Here is a 20,809-nt window from a genome sequence, read left to right on the forward strand (position 1 = left end):
CGAAATCCCTGACTTTCAGCTTCTCGTAAAGTATTATATTTAGCCCATTACATACCGAATTATGTAGTTAGTGCTGCCAGCCCGTATAAAGGGGGTAATTCAGACCTGATTACAGATGTGCTAAATGTAGCACATCTACGGTCAGTTTCTCTGACATGCGGGGGGACGGCCAGCACAGGACTAGTCAGGCCCTGCCCCCCCCCCCCCCCCCCCCCCCGATGTAGTCTGAAGTACCCCCAAAGTTCAAATAGAGGACAGAAAATGCAGTCTGTTGCATGCCCTCTCTAAAGTGTGCCAGCTATGTTCCTCAGTCACCAGTGAACAAGCAAATGACTGAAATATGCATACACTCCTTTATCGCACTTGCGTGTGCTTGATTCCAGAGTATGCACAATCGGAAAACACAAAAGAGGCAGTGTGGCGCTTCACGCCGCGTTGGCCCCCTCACTGTTTATTATACCCCGCAGAACTAACCTTTGTACAAGTGCCATTCAGTTCTCTAGATTATAATACCTTCCAGCAGTCCTCCTTTTTAAAGTACAGAATTGTGCCATTCCTAATGTGCATACACAACATGGGCATTCCTAATGTGCGTACACAACATGGGCTTGGTCTCTTCTGAAATGAAGGTAGTTTGCACTAGAGACTTCATTTGCGATAATCAGGTAGTGCAGTCACTGATAGTACTGCTGAGGATAATCAGGTAGTGCAGTCACTGACAGTACTGCTGAGGATAATCAGGTAGTGCAGTCACTGACAGTACTGCTGAGGATAATCAGGTAGTGCAGTCACTGACAGTACTGCTGAGGATAATCAGGTAGTGCAGTCACTGACAGTACTGCTGAGGATAATCAGGTAGTGCAGTCACTGACAGTACTGCTGAGGATAATCAGGTAGTGCAGTCACTGACAGTACTGCTGAGGATAATCAGGTAGTGCAGTCACTGACAGTACTGCTGAGGATAATCAGGTAGTGCAGTCACTGACAGCAGAGCCGGCCATAGGCATAGGCAAACTAGGCAATTGCCTAGGGCATTTGATATGCCTAGGGGCATCAGCAGCTTCTGCTGATTAAAATGATATGCAGCATGCCTATATTCTGTGTGTAGCATTTCATATGCAGATACAGCCACAGTCTCGCACAGTATATAGGCATGCTGCATATCATTTTAATCAGCAGAAGCTGCCTGTGCATCCTAGCCACATAGCAATGCATTCAAAAAAATGTGCCTGACGTTTGCATTGAGGCAAGATTTATGAGGACACATCTGTATCCAAGCAGAGGCAGAGGTCACAGTGTTAGTGGAAGTGTGAGTGCTGTGTGCATGTGAGTGGGTTGGTTGTGCAGTAGTGTGAGTAATATGTGTAAGGATCATTATGCGTGTTATGTAAAAATGCATTAATAATGTGCAACATATGTGTAAGGGGTATTATGTGTGTCGTTATGTGTATAAGGGCATTAATAATGTGCGGCATATGTGTAACAGGGTACTACTGTATGTGTCGTTATGTTTATAGGGGCACTAATAATGTGCAGCAAATGTGTAGGGGGCACTATGTGTATCATTATGTGTATAAGGGCATTAATAATGTGCGGCATATGTGTAAGGGGCATTATGTGTAAAAGGGCATTAATAAAGGTTGTCATAATGTGTAAGGCACATTATGTTTATAAGGACTTTAATAATGTGTCTCATATGTGTTAGGGGCATTACTGTGTGGCATTATGTGTTTAAGGTGCTCTACTATGTGGCGATGCGTATAGAAAGGGCACTACTGTGTCGTCTAATGTGAATAAAGAGCAATAGGGTGTGGTGTAATGTGAATAAGGAGCAATTCAGTGTGATGCAATGTGAATAAGGGGCTCTACTGTGAGGAGTAACGTTTATAAGGTAAAGTGATACTACTGTGGGATGTAATATGAATTATGGAAACTATCGCATGATCAAATGTGAATAAAGTGCAGTACTGTGTGGCGTAATTGGAATTGGGGTCACTATTGTGTGGCAATGCCCCTTGCCAGCAAAAACACACCCCTTTTTGGGCTGTGCGCCAAATGTGCGAACTGTTCCTATTTAAAATATAGGGGGTACAAACACCAAAATAAGGACTGCTATGGATGAGGGGTGATGGTGCTGGGAAAGAGGTGCAAGGTCAGAGGCGGAACCAGCGGTGGTGCTAGGGGGCACCAGACAAAATCTTGCCTAGGGCATCATATTGGTTGGGGCCGGCTCTGACTGACAGTACTGCTGAGGATAATCAGGTAGTGCAGTCACTGACAGTACTGCTGAGGATAATCAGGTAGTGCAGTCACTGATAGTACTGCTGAGGATAATCAGGTAGTGCAGTCACTGACAGTACTGCTGAGGATAATCAGGTAGTGCAGTCACTGATAGTACTGCTGAGGATAATCAGGTAGTGCAGTCACTGACAGTACTGCTGAGGATAATCAGGTAGTGCAGTCACTGACAGTACTGCTGAGGATAATCAGGTAGTGCAGTCACTGACAGTACTGCTGAGGATAATCAGGTAGTACAGTCACTGACAGTACTGCTGAGGATAATCAGGTAGTGCAGTCACTGACAGTACTGCTGAGGATAATCAGGTAGTGCAGTCACTGACAGTACTGCTGAGGATAATCAGGTAGTGCAGTCACTGACAGTACTGCTGAGGATAATCAGGTAGTACAGTCACTGACAGTACTGCTGAGGATAATCAGGTAGTGCAGTCACTGACAGTACTGCTGAGGATAATCAGGTAGTGCAGTCACTGACAGTACTGCTGAGGATAATCAGGTAGTGCAGTCACTGACAGTACTGCTGAGGATAATCAGGTAGTGCAGTCACTGAAAAAAATTAAACTTAAAAGTAATCCTCCCCTAGTTACTCAAGTGAGGAAACAACAAGAGTAAGAATAAAACCCCTTTTACACTCGCAGTGTTTGGTCACTCCGGTATATTTGCCGGGACACATTCCCGGGAATGACCCTTTCACATTAGTGGGCCAACCCGGCATATTGCCGGGTCAGTGACGTCACCGCTGATGCTACCGGAGGCGGTGCTTGGAGATAATCTTCTCCAAGCACCGCCTCCTCCTATGCAGAGAACGGGTGCCGGGTCGCCTTGACCCGGTATACCCGTTCACACTGCACAGCTTCCCGGGACGGTCCCTGTACCCTTTCACACTGAGCAAAATCCCGGGATGATGCGCGTTCACGTGCAATATCCCGGGATTTTTCTGCGAGTGTAAAAGGGGTATAACAAATCTCCAAGGGTTAGCATGCAATAAAACCCAGAGAGGAATGTGTGGGTCGGGGTGTGAGGTCTAGGTATGGGACCTCAGAGACATCACTGTACTGGGCCCCAAGATTTCTGTTGCTGACCCTGCCACTTCTCACCCACTTCAGTATCATTTTCCTGTGTTTCTGCAGCTCCAGCTCACCAGTCGCTCTCCAGCCAGCCTCCTTCTGTCTCACCAACCCCGCATTGTCTCTCTAGCATCCCCCTTCTGTCTCTCCAGCGAGCCCCCCCTTCTGTCTCTCCAGCGAGCCCCCCCCCTTCTGTCTCTCCAGCGAGCCCCCCCCTTCTGTCTCTCCAGCGAGCCCCCCCCCCTTCTGTCTCTCTAGTCAGCTCCCTTCTGTCTCTCTAGCCAGCCCCCCTTCTGTCTCTCTAGTCAGCTCCCTTCTGTCTCTCTAGCCAGCCCCCCTTCTGTCTTTCTAGTCAGCTCCCTTCTGTCTCTCTAGCAAGCCCCCCTTCTGTCTCTCTAGTCAGTTCCCTTCTGTCTCTCCGGCCAGCCTTTAGTCTCATCAGCTAGCACCCTTCTGTCTCTCTAGCCAGCCTCCCTTCTGTTTAGCCAGCCCCCTTCTGTCTCACCAGCCAGGCACCCTTCTATCACCCGCCATCTGTCTCTCCGGACCCCCTTTTATGTCAGCAGCCAGCACCCCTTCTGTCTCTTCAGGCACCCAGTGTCTCCCTAGCCAGCCCCCTGCAGCCCACAGACCTTCACCTTCTCCTTTGTCTTCTGGCTGCTCCTCTTCATGCTGGGGATGACTCCTCTGTCAGCGGTGCTCATGAAGTCATGATGTAACGCCTGTGCGTCTCATGTCATAATGTTACGCGGACCTGTCTCATTTGAAAAATATTTTTTTTATTGTACCAGGCAGCTGCCAGCAAGTGACAAATGGCTGCTCAGAAATTACAGATAGATCCATCTGTAACCGCTGCCTGCACTGCTGCAGACATCAGCAGGGCGCAGGCGGGCATTATAGAGGGATTCATCCGTGCCCGGAGAGCTGGCACCTGGAGGCCAATGCTTCCATTGCCTCTGGGAGTTCTGCCACTGATGGGATTTATTATCTGGGATGTTTGGGACTTGGGGTACTCCATATGTACATTTCAGTACCATGTTTACAATCTGCTAAATCACATCTAAACCAATATCGCTGTATGTCACCATACTGCTCCTGTCAATAACTGTATCATGAAACCCTGTGACCTTGTCAGTATGTGTGACAACATCACAGAATAGCAGCAATCATTTTTTTTTTTTTTTCCTAAGGTGCATTTGATTAGACTGAGTGAATTTCACTGGTTCAATAGCTGCAAGTATGTGTTACACATGCTAATTGTCCTGAATGCAAAACTGTGGTTCACAGTATCTGTTTCTGCTGTATTAGAGAGGATTATGTCATTCAATTGACACCTAATTGTGAATGTGTTTATTGCACATAAAATAAATGGTTTACATAAGTGTCTGCGACATGCCTGGTGTCAATAAGATGCATACACTAATACAGGTTGAGTGTCCCATATCGAAATATTCCGAAATACGGAAGTTTTTGAGTGAGAGTGAGATAGTGAAACCTTTGTTTTATGACAGCTCAATGTACACAAACTTTGTTTAATACACAAAGTTATTAAAAATATTGTATTAAATGACCTTCAGGCTGTGTGTATAAGGTTAATATGGAACATAAATGAATTGTGTGAATGTACACACACTTCGTTTACTGCACAAGGTTATTAAAAATATTGTATTAAATTACCTTCAGGCTGTGTGTATATGAAACATAAATGCATTCTGTGCTTAGACTTAGGTCCTATCGCCATGAATTATTCCAAAATACGGAAAAATCCGATATCCAAAATACTTCTGATCCCAAGCATTTTGTATAAGGGATACTCAACCTGTACTGCTAACAGGACATAGGGGGAGATGTCTCAAAGCTTGGTGAGAGATACATTTCCATTTTACAGGCTGTGGGGTGCATGTCCATGTACTCCACTTAAGGGGGGTACTCATGGAGCGATCGCTGCTTAATATCTAAGCAATCTGACTAGATTGCTTAGATTGTAAGCATGATCTCTCCGTGTGTACCCCCCACAGCGATATCGATGCGCAGCCCCGCACATCGCTATCGCTGGTGCTAGATTGGCCTGCATGCATGCTCAATCTAGCAGGTTGCTCATTTCACCCGCTGGTGAAATGAGCCCCCCGCCCCCCCGTCTCCCCCCGCACACTCGCACATCGCACACATTGCACTGTGCTGAGCGGGGGAATAGATGTGTGCTGAACGGTTCGCTCAGCACACATCTCTCCCCAAATCGGGCCGTGAATACGGCCCTTTACTGTGGAGATAAAGCCATTACTTCATTGCCTGCTATCATTGTGAAACAGGAAATGACTTGTTACTGAGAATAGCCATGTGGAGGAGAGGGAATGAAATGTCATCCCCTTGCCGGTGACTGCACAGACACATTGGGGGATATTCATTTGTTTGAAAAGTCAGTTGGGTGTCTGTGTTTTCCTATCTAATAGACAGGAAAAAAACAGACACCAAACCGACTTTTCAAACATTTGAATTTCCCCCATTGCGTCCTGACTGCACTGTGGACTATCACCTACTGTATATCCATACTTGCCTACTCTTGCGGAGCAGACAGGAGGCTTATGAAATTTGAGTGGTGCTCCCAGCTGCCCAGAAGAATGGGCAAGTCTCTTGGAGCCATCCAAACCCATTCGCAGCCACTCACTTAAGGAGTGAAAATGGGCGGTTCGGGCAGCAACGATGCAATTTGCACTGAAATACGTCATCACACTCACCGTGATGTCACAAGGAGGAGACAGCCAGGAAGCTAGCAAGTATGCCCATCTCCCGAGTCCCATACTGTGCTACTGCAGCAGAAATAATTTTTTTTAAACAAATTTTATTGACACCTGGCCAACGTGACAGAGGGGTAGATGTATTAAGCCTGGAGAAGTGATAAAGCGGTGATTAAGCAGTGATAAGTGCAAGGTGATAACACACCAGCCAATCAGCTCCTAACTGCATTATCACCTTGCACTTGTCACTGCTTTATCACTTCTCCAGGCTTAATACATCTGCCCCAGAGAGCTAAGTTCCTGCTTCTTTACTGAGGAGAGACAGATAAAGGCAGCTAGAGGGGACGAAGCCGGTGGTGGAGAAGACAGCTGATGGTATGTGACCACTCCCCTTAGTAACAACTAGGACAATTTAGTGCTGCCATAGGTGTGTATGGCAGCGCAATGTTGTAGCCTGCTGTTAACGCTAGAAGGCTGAAGGCAGAATGAAAACTTTAGTACATATCAAGAGGCAGTACAGTATGTACAGGGATTTTCTGTCTTTTGTTTTGCCTCCCCCCCCCCCCCCAATTTCCCCTTAGTACATGGCCCCCTGTGTTTCAAACATGACAGTAGCAGAGTGGTTGGTAGGCTACTGTATCTCTCTCCACTTTATCTCATCTCCCCCATAAAGTTCATATATCCAGCTGGTTCCTTTCTGGTTCCGGGAATGTTCAAGGTAATGGGGTTTTTTTTTTAATGGATGGGAGAGTCCATAATTGTATATGACATAAAATTAAATGAGTATTACAATGCTGATTAGTAGTGGATTGCAGTACAGTTAATGCCTGTTGTGCCTGAATTGAGCAATTTCTGTGTGATAATAGAAGTCAGAACCTGGAATTATTGCAGTAGATAAATGCGGCGTTCCATACTGGCTTTTTCTTTCCTTTTCTTTTTCACTCAATTCATGAAGTTCAAATTGCTTGCAAGGAAAGGGCACCCACCGTTGAGTAATGGGGAAAAGTTCTAGCAGTCATTTTGCTGTTAATAGAAGTTATCTCTATTCATAGTTCTGTATGCCACAATGAGTACAGCCTACAGGGTTTGTTCAGTCTGTTGCCAGTCTAGCACTGTACAAAATCAAAACTGAGCTTATTTCCATGGGAAACCTGTGCAGATCACAAAGATCCACTGTTTGATGTATAGATTCTTTGAAAACACTGATGAAAAGCAGAAAGAGATGAGCACATGCCTGCAATGGCAATCTTCTTTTCACAGTTATTATTGGAACTTCTCTCTTTATAGCATTTGATAGGCCCATTGCTTCCATGCACTCTTAAATCTTTCATTTATTTTACTAACTACTTAGCTTGTCTTAGAAAAAAAATAAAAAAAATAAAGTTAATTTCCTTTTAGAACTTGTAGATTAGTTTTCCTACTAACTTTCTTAAATGATCATCTTTGAATATATCTTTCTGGGACTTTTTATATGTTCCGAAAATAATTGCTATTACAGGGGGGTGTTGAGGCTGTTTCTTGAACACAGTGCTAAAATGTCTAGTTACAGCATTGCCCCTCAGTGTCCCTGCCTGCACCCTCCCCATAATTCCCTCTCGGTGTCCCTGCCCGCACCCTCCTCGTAATTCCTCCTCAGTGTCCCTTCCCGCACCCCTCCTGTAATTGCCCCTCAGTGTCCCTGACCTCAGTTTCCCTGTAGCCCCTCCCTCTCATTTTAATAATAATAATAATAATAATAATAATAATAATAATAATACTTTATTGTCATCAATAGTTCAAGAAAGAAGAACAATCAACGAAACTAAAAGCAAGCATATACAGAGACCGTAAGAACAGAACAAAAAGAGCACTCCTGAACCCAAGACATTCTCAAATTATCAATTTATCTCGGTTCTATCCGGTTTAACATATTTACTGCTGTTGGAAAAAAACTACCCCTTAACCGGTTGGTCCGACAGAGAATAGAACGATAACGCCTATTAGATGGCAACACAGAAAACATCCCCACATTAGGATGAGATAGATCTCCCAAAATACTTCTCACCTTAGTGAGGAGCCTTTTTCATATATATCCTGAATACAGGGCAAACTAACTCCAATAACTCTACTCGCAGTTTTAACCACTCTCTGAAGGGACTTACGTTCTACAGCAGTACAGTTACCAAACCATACCATAATCCCGTATGTAAGGACACTCTCTAAAATGGTTGAATAAAAATTTACTAAAATCTCCTTACGTATTCCCGCCATACGCATTTTCCTCAGTAAAAACAAGCGTTGTTGGGCTTTTTTAACAACAAATCGTGTATGGGTACCCCAGGACAGATCATTGGAGATGTTAATGCCCAGGAATTTAAAAGACTCAACTGTCTCCACTACCTGGTTATTTACAACTATAGGACAAAAGGGCTGCTTGTGTATTTTCCTAAAATCTACAATCATTTCTTTCGTCTTTTTAACGTTTAGGATTAAATTATTTGTTTGACTCCAAGCTTCTAACCTAGCGACCTCAGATCTATATTCTGACTCATCGTCCTTACTTATTAAACCTACAACTGCAATATCATCGGCAAATTTAATAATGTGAACTGACTCCGATTTAGAAAGGCAATCATAGGTAAACAGGGAGTACAACAGGGGACTCAGTACACAGCCCTGAGGCACCCCTGTACTAATTACAAGTTCGCTTGACAGAGAATTGTACAATCTAACAGATTGAGGCCTGTTAGTCAAGTAATCCAAGATCCATCTACATACAAAGTTATTCAAACCCAACTGAGATAATTTAGACACTAATGATGTTGGGATTACCGTATTAAATGCTGAACTGTAATCCACAAACAAAATTCTCGCAGAAGAACATGTGGATTCTAGATGGGTAGCCACACGATGAACCAAAGTGATAGCAGCGTCATCTTTCGACCTATTTGCTTTATATGCAAATTGAAAAGGATCCAGATTGGCTGGGATATTTTCCTTTATGTGTCCCATAACCAGTCTTTCAAAGGCCTTCATTATAAGAGATGTCAGAGCAATTGGTCGGTAATCGTTTGGCTCACTGGCCTTACCATTTTTGGGAACCGGGATAATAATAGATGACTTAAAACACTTAGGCACATGACAAGTGGCAAGGGAAAAGTTAAAAATCATAGTAAAAATCCCAGCCAACTGCTCAGCACATGTCTTAATAACATTTCCCGGAATCCCATCTGGGCCGGGGGCCTTACCTGATTTAGAACTGGCAAAGCACCGTCTAACAGACAATTCGTCCAGTACCAGGGGCTCCGCATTCTCCAGATTCCCATCCCAATCAACAGGGGAAACAGCCATGCTATCAAAACGAGAGTAAAATATGTTTAACGTCTTCCCTAGGGAACTATCAGCCTCTTTATGAGAGAGATTCTTATTAACTTTGTAGTCAGAGATGTCTTGAATACCTTTCCACAAGCTTTTTGCATCTTTGTCATTTTTAAACTTACTTTCAAGTTTAACAGAAAAGGCTCTTTTTGCCTCTATTATACCCTTTTTTAATTTTTGACAGGCAGCCCTAAAAACATTTTGGTCACCAGATCTAAATGCTTTGTCTCTCTCACTTAATAAGGTTCGAACCGTGCCATTTATCATTTGCAAAAGTTCGAACACACTTTTTAATTGTTACACTCTCTATGCAAGAGCACACATAACCAAGAACCATGGAGGTCAGGGAGTCCACATTCACATTATTGTCATCCCCCAATGATTCTTCAATGAACAACCCCCAGTCAGTAAATTCCAAAGCATCCTGAAGTTTCTGCATTGCATCCTCCGGCCAAACTGTAATATTAGTGCTGGTCGGCCTAAACCGTTGAACTACGGTTTTGTATGCTGGGACCAAAAATAGGGACATATGATCAGAATGACCAATATTGGGATATCTAAAAGTCGCATAAGCATCCTTGATATTACAATAGACATGGTCCAACACATTTCCCCCTCTGGTAGGGACTTTAACATACTGATAAAATTTTGGTAAAACTGCCTTCAATCTAGCCTGATTAAAATCCCCTGCAACTAAAAGAACCCCCTCAACATATTTAGATTCCAGTTTAACTATAGCAGCGTACAAGACATCTAATGCAGATTCTACGTGAGCAGAAGGAGGAATGTATACGGCCATTACCAACGTCACTGAAAATTCTCTTGGCAAATAGAAGGGTCGACACTTAACCACCATATATTCCACATTTACAGAACAAAAAGTCGCAACAAGACTAGCATCAGTGCACCAGTTATTATTTACATATACACATAGTCCACCACCTCGCATTTTCCCAGATTCCATGGTTCTGTCTGATCTAAATAATGACCTATCTGTAAGCTGAACTACAGAGTCCAGGATAGAGTCATTCAGCCATGTCTCTGTGAAAATCATGAGAGAGCAGGTCTTTAAAGGGGACTTATTTGCCAGTCTCACTTGGATCTCATCCAATTTGTTCGTAAGAGAGCTTACGTTTGCAATAAATAAACTGGGAAGCGCTGGTCTATGGGGGCACAGATAAAGTCTTACCCTAATACCTGCTCTTTTACCCCGCTTTTGCTTCCTCTCTCTCCGCGGTCTGCGTTTCCATCTGGGCTTGCATACTCTCCAGGGACAAGGCATCCTCCAATCATGAGCAGAATCTTGTTGCTCAGGCTGCTCAGGCTGACCAGATTCCAGGCTTCCTTGCCTCCTCTAGCCCCCAACAACCAAAGTCCTCCTGAGTCCACCGCAGGATCCCCCACAATTCTCCTGTCCATCCCTACCCAATCCCACCCTGCAGTGCCAGATTAAGGTCCTCATGGGCCTGGAGCTGACATTTCTGAAGGGCCTATTGTGTGTCACCGCAGGGTGTACGGCCAGCATGGTTGCAGTGTGGCTACCGATATGGGGGTGTGACCAGTGCTGTATATATATTTATATGTATGTGTGTTTAAAAAATAAAAATAAATTGTCACTTACAGTAAATGCACAATTATGTATCTCCAACATATCAATTATTGAAACAAAACATACACAGAAAAAATAAAATTAAAAAATTTCAATCAGATAAAACAAATGTGAAAATAGTCCCTTCTTTAAAAAGGCTGGCCGCCATACTCAATAGTCCAGGATCTAAATCTAGACAACAACAAAAGAGGACAATGTTTCAAATACTGCAGTATGTAACTGATAATGTGTGTAAATCCTTACATACTAGTCCTCTTTTATTATTTATATTTTATATATATATATATATATATATATATATATTATAGCTCCATAGTACAACAAAACAAAGAGCACACATTGGAGCTGAATCAGCAGTAGTTGCGGTTACGTCTTTTGGCGGTCACACATCTGCGGCTTTATGCAAATGTCGCTCCAAGCCCTTCCTGTGTGTACAAGTGTGCGTCCAGATGCAAGGACTGAGATCCAACTGTCACCATCTATATACACAGTCCTTACAGCCACCCTCAGTCACACCATGCCCTATGGCAGTCGCAGATTTCCCATCTAAGTATGGCCTCATGAGTGATGAAGCGTCTGTGTAGGAAAACACATTAGCAGCCTGCCACAACTCTTCTAGAACACGCCGATGAGACAGACCATTGTTGTGCACATTAATAGCCTTCTCCCAATCACTACCCAGGAATGCCCATCACTTTTCTAAGAACTCTCTGATACCATGTGTCACGATCCGGGTTACAGGACACCATTATTTACCTTTTAGGTGTCTCCTGAGGCTGGCTCAGCGTTCCAGGCCCGGGTCTCAATCATGTTGCTAAACATCCTTGCTTCATATCTCCTCTCTGCCAGTCCGCAGACGCTGTCACTTGGAACTCTTACAAGTGGGATGGCGTTTCTAGCCCATCGTGGCCTCCGCCGCCATTACTGCACTCTCAGCACTTGGATGGCTCTGCATAGCGTCTCCTGTCAGCCGCGGCCTCTGCCGCCATTGCTGCGCTCTCAGCGCTTGGATGGATCTGTGTGGTGTCCCCTGTCAGCTGCGGCCTTTGCTGCTATTATTACAGTTCAAAGCACTAACAGGTCTGTGCGGTGCCTCTCGCCCGCTGTGGCCTCTGCCGCCGGCTCTGTGGGTTTGCTGTGCAGCTTGGCGTCCACTGTCCCCTGCGGCCACCGCCGCCATTACTGCAAGATCTTCATATGGGATTACAAACCAGGTTTCCCTCCAAAGACCAGTATGGGCGCAGCCATGTTGGTTCTGATCACATGACGCTATTTCCTCCAATCTACAGCATCGCTGAGTTCTGCCTGATTGCTGATCCAATCCCTGCACTGCTGAGGGTATAAAAGGACTGATCCTGAATCAGGAAGTTGTCAGTGCTTTGGTTGTCATTACCAGTGTTTCCTGTCTCTGCTCTCTGTGATTACTGTGTTCCAGGTATTCCAGCTCCTGTGTCTTCAGTTCTTCAGAGACCCGCACCAATCACCACCTTGCGGTGCCTGCCTGACTCCATAGTATCCTCAGTGCCTTCTGCTATTGGCAGTGCTCTAAAACACCGGCTTCCAGCATTTGGCTCCCAGCGGTGTTCAGCTTCCTGATGTCATCGGTGCTCCGCCATCGGTTTCCCTAATATCTTCAGTGCTCAAGTCATCTGTTCTTCAAATTCATCGATCTCTAGCGTCACCAGTGTCATTCAACTCCTCTGCTAACACTGGTTCATTTGCACTCCATCCACAGAACTGTGTTCAATAAACAAACATTCATTTTATCCTTGTTGTCGTGGTCACACCTTCAGGCACTGATGGTACAAGTCATCTGTATGTCTAGTAGTCCTATTATACCGCCCAGATTTACATTTACACCAGCCCCTACAACTGAGGCTGTTTCAGGTCAACACCAGCCCTCAGTTGTGACACCATGCATCTCAACCACAACATCGCTTCTGTGCGTACACAGTGTAACACATGTGCTGTAGCAGTTTTTACTGATTTCCATTAGATGTAGGAGCAGGGGCAAACGCAGGATTTGTGAAGGGGGGTTTCCAACGGGGTGGGGCCAAGCATATGGGGGTGGAGACTGAGATATTATCCACTCTGCATCCTGCCGTGATGCCTCCCAACAGTAACGTAATATATAGTATATATGTACATATACATAAACACACACATATATTATATGTATATTTCTATACTGCATATTATCTGTGTATACAGTGTATATATATATATATATATATATATATATATATATTGGTGCATAAGTCTTCAGTCATTCCTATAGTATCTATAGCCAGTTAGGGTGACAGGGAGATAGAGGGTGACATGGTCAGGGTGACAGGGAGACAGAGGGTGACATTGTCAGGGTGACAGGGAATTAGAGGGTGTCATGGTCAGGGTGACATGGTCAGGGTGACAGAGTGATAGAGGGTGACATGGTCAGGGTGACAGGGAGATAGAAGGTGACATTGTCAGGGTTACATGGAGATAGTGGGTGAATGAGGTAGTGGGTGACAGGGTACAGCCAGCCTCCTCAACATCTCCCCCCACCGCAGTCAAAGGCTGCGTCCCAGCAGCACAGACAGCCGCCCTCGCCCCCACAAATCACAGGGGATGCCTCCAACGACACAAGTAGTATCCCCCCTCCTCTCCCCCCGCTGTCACAGAGGATGACCCTCAGCCTGCTCTCCCCCTTACCTCCCGTCACAGTGGACATCCCAGAGGCATAAGCAGCGTCCTCTCCTTCCCCCTCTCATCACAGGGGATGCCTCCAAGCGGCACAGGCACATTTAGCCTCCATCCCCTCCCCTTCCCCGCTCATCTCTCCGGGCACATCAGGTCCACCGTCCGCTGCCACCGCACATCGCGCGAGGAAAGTGTGCGTCACCAGGCCAGCGCCAACCCCGCTCTCATCAAAGCCCAATTTAAAGTGCCTTGGAGGAGCTGCGCGCTGATGGTGCAGCTCGCCCTAGCTATACGTAGATGCTGCCTGCTGCTAGCCCAGCTGTCTCGGACTCGGTGTATGTGAGGAGGCAGCTGCTCCTCCGTCTTCTCACAAAAATATATATAAAAAAATCGGAAAGCTGCAGTGATAGATCGCCGACAGGGTTTTTTTTAGGTACTCAGAAACCCCCCCTGCGTGCGCTAGTGAGGAGAGGGCACTGACCAGACTTTGGTGGTCATTCCGAGCTGTTCGCTCGCTAGCAGTTTTTAGCAGCCGTGCAAACGCTATGCAGAGCGGCTACAAAATAATTTTGTGCAGTTTCAGAGTAGCTTCAGACCTACTCAGCGCTTGCGACCACTTCAGACTATTCAGTTCCTGTTTTGACGTCACGAACACGCCCTGCTTTTGGCCAGCCACGCCTGAGTTTTTCCTGGCACGCCTGCGTTTTTTCCGAACACTCCCTGAAAACGGTCAGTTGACACCCAGAAACGCCCTCTTCCTGTCAATCACTCTGCGGCCTGCAGTGCGACTGAAAAGCTTCGCTAGACCTTGTGTGAATTTACATCGTTCGTTGTAATAGTACGATGCGCGTGCGCATTGCGCCGCATACGCAGAAGTGCCATTTTTTTGCCTGATCGCTGCGCTGCGACCGAAATCTGCTAGCGAACTACTCGGAATGACCCCCTTTATCAAATGTCAAACAATAATTGACCAAAATTCATGCCAAAAAGAGTTGATTCCTCATATCATTTGTAAATAGAGCAACATCACATAACCAGTACAGCAGATCATGCAGAGATTAGAGCACTGTCTCACGGTCATTCTGTTTATACCACCAGAACCATGTGCAAAAAGGTGCCAAACGGTATATGCCCTAACTTGGACCACATGGTCATGTAATCGGTCAGACGATCTGCCGGTAACCTCAGGGTACTTCACTGAATAACGTATCATGCGGGTATAAGGCTTCCTGCTTCACCTTTTTATCAAGGCGAAGTAGGAAGGTACACTGACAAGATATATTAACATCTTGTCTGCCAGAGCGGGGGAGTGAAAACCTCCTAGAGCACACAACACATCAGCTTACTGCTGATGCACTGTGTCTCTCCCCTGACCAGCTCCAGTGCGCATGCTCAAGATCTCGCCACCATAGCAAGATCTCCTGTACACAGCCTGGAGCCGGCAGTCGCCACAGCCAGGAGATATGGCAATGACACCTGCAGCTGTCAAAATTGATAGCTGCAAGTGTCGGAACGGTCAGTGCACTGCATATCGGCATTTTTAGATAGCAGGACGACTATACACAAGGGCACATACAGCACACACCGCCATTTAAATACATGGGGGGAAGTGGTATCAGTGAACATAACGTGCGCTGATACCACTTTCCCCCCATATCGCCACAATACATCTACCCCAACATGTGGGATGTGGGTCATGCAGGGGTTAATAATTGATGTTGGCTGGGTGAGCAGTCATTGTCTTCCCTCCTCATGTCTGTATCTCCCTCTCAACCCATGTCTATTTCTCTGCCAATGTCTGTCTCTCTGCCATGTCTGTGTCTCTCTCCGTATCTGTCTCTACCTCTCTCTCCTCCCGTGTCTGTCTCTTCATCTCTCCCTGTGTCTGTCTCTTCAACTCTCTCTCCTCGTGTCTATTTCTCTGCCCATCTCTCTCTCTCTCTCTCTCTCTCTCTCTCTCTCTCTCTCTGTGTCTGTCTCTCCTTCTGTGTGTAATATTATATATTTAAATAATAAAGGACGCATTTCTATTTTTATAAAACAAATCTGTAACCCCGTCCCCCAACCCACTAAAAATCTTGAGTGTACCCCTGAAACATATATTTCTATGCACACATATATAAATTGCAAATGCACACACATCTATATATTGTGTATCTATATATACAGTATGGGTTCACTACGATCTGCCGGCGGCCGGCCTCCCGGCGACCGGCATACCGGCGCCGGGAGGCCGGCCGCCGGCTTACCGACAGTGTGGCGAGCGCAAATGAGCCCCTTGCGGGCATTGTGGCGCGCTTTCTCCCTCCAGGGGGGTCGTGGACCCCCACGAGGGAGAATAAGTGTCGGTATGCCGGCTGTCGGGCTCCCGGCGCTGGTATGCTGGTCGCCGGGAGCCCGACCGCCGGCATACTGAAGACCACCCTACAGTATATATGTATATATATTATATGTATGTTACTACACACATATATAGATGTGTGTGTATATATATAAAATGTAGAACCCATACACCAAGGCCAATATCTCACTCAATTATACTTTTTCAATCAACAGCGCAGGACATCAGCCGGCAGGACTGATACCTCACCTCAGAAGGATCAGTCACCTTCGGAGGTCAGGCCGCCTTAACGGAGCTGCGTGCTCTGCTGTCACCGCACTGGTACTTCCTTCAGTGCTCGCCCGACTTGGTGGTGGCGGAGCAGCGCCTCTGTGATGTCACGGGTCCTGACATCACTGCATATGCGGCACAGAGGCACCAGGCAGAGTAAGCAGTTGCTGTATGCCGGCGGCAGTGATTGATCTGCTGATGCTGCGGGGGAGGGGGTAATGTTTGTGTGCATTGGGGGGGTAGCAAATGGGGAGGAGGGCCTCGGACGGCTTGTAGAAGGCTGCTGTAGCAGGAAAAAATGTTTTCCTGTCTGCAGAAGCACAGCAGATGCTTTGGGCCTATTTTGATGGGGGGGCTTGGAGCTGCAGCTCCATCCGCCCCATTGTTAATCCGGCCATGCCACCCTGTAATTCCCCCTTAGTGTCCCTGACCTCCGTCTTCCTGTGACACCCCGCTCAGTGTACCTGCCCACACCCTCCTGTAATTCCACCTCAGTATCCCTGCCTGTTCCCTCCCCGTAATTTCCCCTTTGTGTTCCTGCCTGCACACTCCCTGTAATTGCACCTCAGTGTCCATGACCTCAGCCTCCCTGTAAGCCCTCCACCTCATTGTCCCTACCCACACCATCCCTGTAATTCTCCCACAGTGTCCTTGACCTCAGCCTATCTGTAACTCCCCCCTCTGTGTCCCTGGGTGGGGGAGGTGGGGGGCGCCAGTTCCTTACTTTGCCAGGGGTGCTCAGACCCCTAGATACACCCCTGCCTACAGGTACAGTATATTGAATTTTTAACAAGTGTGCACTCGATACATCAGGTAATCCAGATGTTACCATTCATTATTCAGTTCATTCCTGTGTGCAAACTAGAAACAGTAACAGTAAAAACTAAATTTATGCATACAATTATCCAACTAACCTAATGAAGTGCTAATCAGACGGGGTAGTCACACTCAGAAGGCATACAGGCAGTTACAAATAACAGTGGTTGATTACTCTAGTTTCATGTGGACTGTTACTAAAAAAACATTTTTAAACTCATGAAATCAGGGTTTTTTTTATTGCTCACTGCTTCCTGTCCTGCTCCTCTGAATGTCTCTCCTTGGTTCCAAGGGGATACGGCCATTAGGTCGACCACACTTAGGTCAACAGTCATTAGGTCGACCACTATTGGTTGACATGCATTATGTCGACATGGTCACTATGTACTAGATCGACATGGAAAAAGGTCGACATGAGTTTTTCAAAAATTTTATAATTTTTTTAACTTTTTCATACTTTACGATCCACATGGACTACAATTGGGAATAGTAACCTGTGCTGAGCGCAGCGGTAGCAGAGCGAGGCACCTTGCCCGACGCGGTGCACTAATTGGGGTTCCCCATTACTTTACGAAGAAAACGACTCCAAAAAAGTAAAAAAAAACTCATGTAGACCTAGTACATGTCGACATCATGACCATGTCGACCTACTGACCTAATGCATGCCGACCAATAGTTGCCGACCTGATGACTGTCGACCTAAGTGTGGTCAAACTAATGTCCCATACCTGTTCCAAGTAACTTTACTAAATAAACTGAAGTGTTGATTGCAGTGTCTGCATTTCGTATGAAACATGAATAACTTCAGTTGTGTGCACCATGTGATTATGCCGTTGCTATGCCAGCATTTTCCCCATCTTGATTTATAGCAGCATTCAACTTCTGTCTGTGCTATGGCCGAACCTGAAGGGTTGTTTCTGGGTCCCCTCCATGCAGCATTGGTAATCTGTGAGTTTACTTGCCAGCCTGAACAAATGAACCAGCGCACATTGAAAATGAAGCCGATGACAAATAATTAAAACACATTATGTATTTTATATTTCATGCAATATATTGTAAGTTATATTGTAGGTCCATTTTAAATAGATTTATCATTTTTATTTATTTCTGTTTTCAATAAGATAACAATCCTACAGTATATACATGTTTATTCCATATTGTAAGTGAAATGTGTATTGTATAATAGTTGAGGCATAAGAAACATACACTTTCATATACTGTACAATATAATTCATGATTTCATTTAGAACAGATTTTACTGTTTGAGAACAAAGAAAAAATAAACTCTTTTGTGGGGGGCACATCTTTGAAGTTATATTAATAATATTCTAATATTTCTCTGACGTCCTAGTGGATGCTGGGGACTCCGTCAGGACCATGGGGATTAGCGGCTCCGCAGGAGACAGGGCACAAAAATAAAGCTTTAGGATCAGGTGGTGTGCACTGGCTCCTCCCCCCATGACCCTCCTCCAAGCCTCAGTTAGGTGTTTGTGCCCATCCGAGCAGGGTGCAATCTAGGTGGCTCTCCTAAAGAGCTGCTTAGAAAAAGTTTTTAGGTTTTTTATTTTACAGTGAGTCCTGCTGGCAACAGGCTCACTGCAACGAGGGACTTAGGGGAGAAGAAGTGAACTCACCTGCGTGCAGGATGGATTGGCTTCTTAGGCTACTGGACACCATTAGCTCCAGAGGGATCGAACACAGGCCCAGCCATGGAGTCCGGTCCCGGAGCCGCGCCGCCGACCCCCTTGCAGATGCCGAAAAGTGAAGAGGTCCAGAAACCGGCGGCAGAAGACTTTTCAGTCTTCATGAGGTAGCGCACAGCACTGCAGCTGTGCGCCATTGTTGTCACACACTTCACACCAACGGTCACGGAGGGTGCAGGGCGCTGCAGGGGGCGCCCTGGGCAGCAATGAGAATACCTTGTTCTGGCTAAAAAATACATCACATATAGCCCCTGGGGCTATATGGATGTATTTAACCCCTGCCAGGTCTCACAAACTCCGGAGAAGAGCCCGCCGAAATAGGGGGCGGGGCCTATCTCCTCAGCACACAGCGCCATTTTCCTGCTCAGCTCCGCTGCGAGGAAGGCTCCCAGGACTCTCCCCTGCACTGCACTACAGAAACAGGGTAAAACAGAGAGGGGGGGGCACTTTTTGGGCGTTTTTTGATATATATTAAGCTGCTATAAGGGAGACAACACTTCTATAGGGTTGTTCCTATATATTTATAGCGCTTGGGTGTGTGCTGGCAAACTTTCCCTCTGTCTCCCCAAAGGGCTAGTGGGGTCCTGTCTTCGATAAGAGCATTCCCTGTGTGTCTGCTGTGTGTCGGTACGTGTGTGTCGACATGTATGAGGACGATGTTGGTGTGGAGGCGGAGCAATTGCCGGTAATGGTGATGTCACCCCCTAGGGAGTCGACACCGGAATGGATGGCTTTGTTTATGGAATTACGTGATAATGTCAGCACATTACAAAAATCAGTTGACGACATGAGACGGCCGGCAAACCAGTTAGTACCTGTACAGGCGTCTCAGACACCGTCAGGGGCTGTAAAACGCCCTTTACCTCAGTCGGTCGACACAGACCCAGACACGGACACCGAATCTAGTGTCGACGGTGAAGAAACAAACGTATTTTCCAGTAGGGCCACACGTTATATGATCACGGCAATGAAGGAGGCTTTGCATATCTCTGATACTGCATGTACCACAAAAAGGGGTATTATGTGGGGTCTGAAAAAACTACCTGTAGTTTTTCCTGAATCAGACGAATTGAATGAAGTGTGTGATGAAGCGTGGGTTAACCCCGATAGAAAACTGCTAATTTCAAAGAAGTTATTGGCATTATATCCTTTCCCGCCAGAGGTTAGGGCGCGCTGGGAAACACCCCCTAGGGTGGATAAGGCACTCACACGCTTATCAAAACAAGTGGCGTTACCGTCTCCTGAAACGGCCGCCCTCAAGGATCCAGCGGATAGGAGGCTGGAAACTACCCTGAAAAGTATATACACTCATACTGGTGTTATACTGCGACCAGCCATCGCCTCTGCATGGATGTGCAGTGCTGGGGTGGTTTGGTCGGATTCCCTGACTGAAAATATTGATACCCTAGATAGGGACAGTATTTTATTGACTTTAGAGCAATTAAAGGATGCTTTTCTTTATATGCGAGATGCTCAGAGGGATATTTGCACTCTGGCATCGAGAGTAAGTGCGATGTCCATATCTGCCAGAAGAAGTTTATGGACGCGACAATGGTCAGGTGATGCGGATTCCAAACGGCATATGGAAGTATTGCCGTATAAGGGGGAGGAATTATTTGGGGTCGGTCTATCGGATTTGGTGGCCACGGCAACAGCCGGGAAATCCACCTTTTTACCTCAGGTCCCCTCCCAACAGAAAAAGACACCGTCTTTTCAGCCGCAGTCCTTTCGTTCCTATAGGAACAAGCGGGCGAAAGGACAGTCATATTTGCCCCGAGGCAAAGGAAAGGGTAAGAGAGTGCACCAAGCAGCTTCTTCCCAGGAGCAGAAGCCCCCCCCGGCTTCTGCAAAGCCCTCAGCATGACGTTGGGGCTTTACAAGCGGACTCAGGGGCGGTGGGGGGTCGACTCAAGAATTTCAGCGCACAGTGGGCT

General features: G+C 46.2%; 1 protein-coding gene across 4 annotated transcripts in view; it reads left to right on the top strand.

Annotated features, from left to right (window-relative positions):
• SH3RF3 (SH3 domain containing ring finger 3) overlaps positions 1–20,809 on the top strand; it is an 868,906-nt gene that overhangs the window by 207,355 nt on the left and 640,742 nt on the right. The gene's annotated exons all lie outside the window — the stretch shown is intronic.

Source organism: Pseudophryne corroboree, chromosome 2 (assembly GCF_028390025.1).
Source record: "Pseudophryne corroboree isolate aPseCor3 chromosome 2, aPseCor3.hap2, whole genome shotgun sequence".
Lineage (NCBI taxonomy): Eukaryota > Metazoa > Chordata > Amphibia > Anura > Myobatrachidae > Pseudophryne > Pseudophryne corroboree.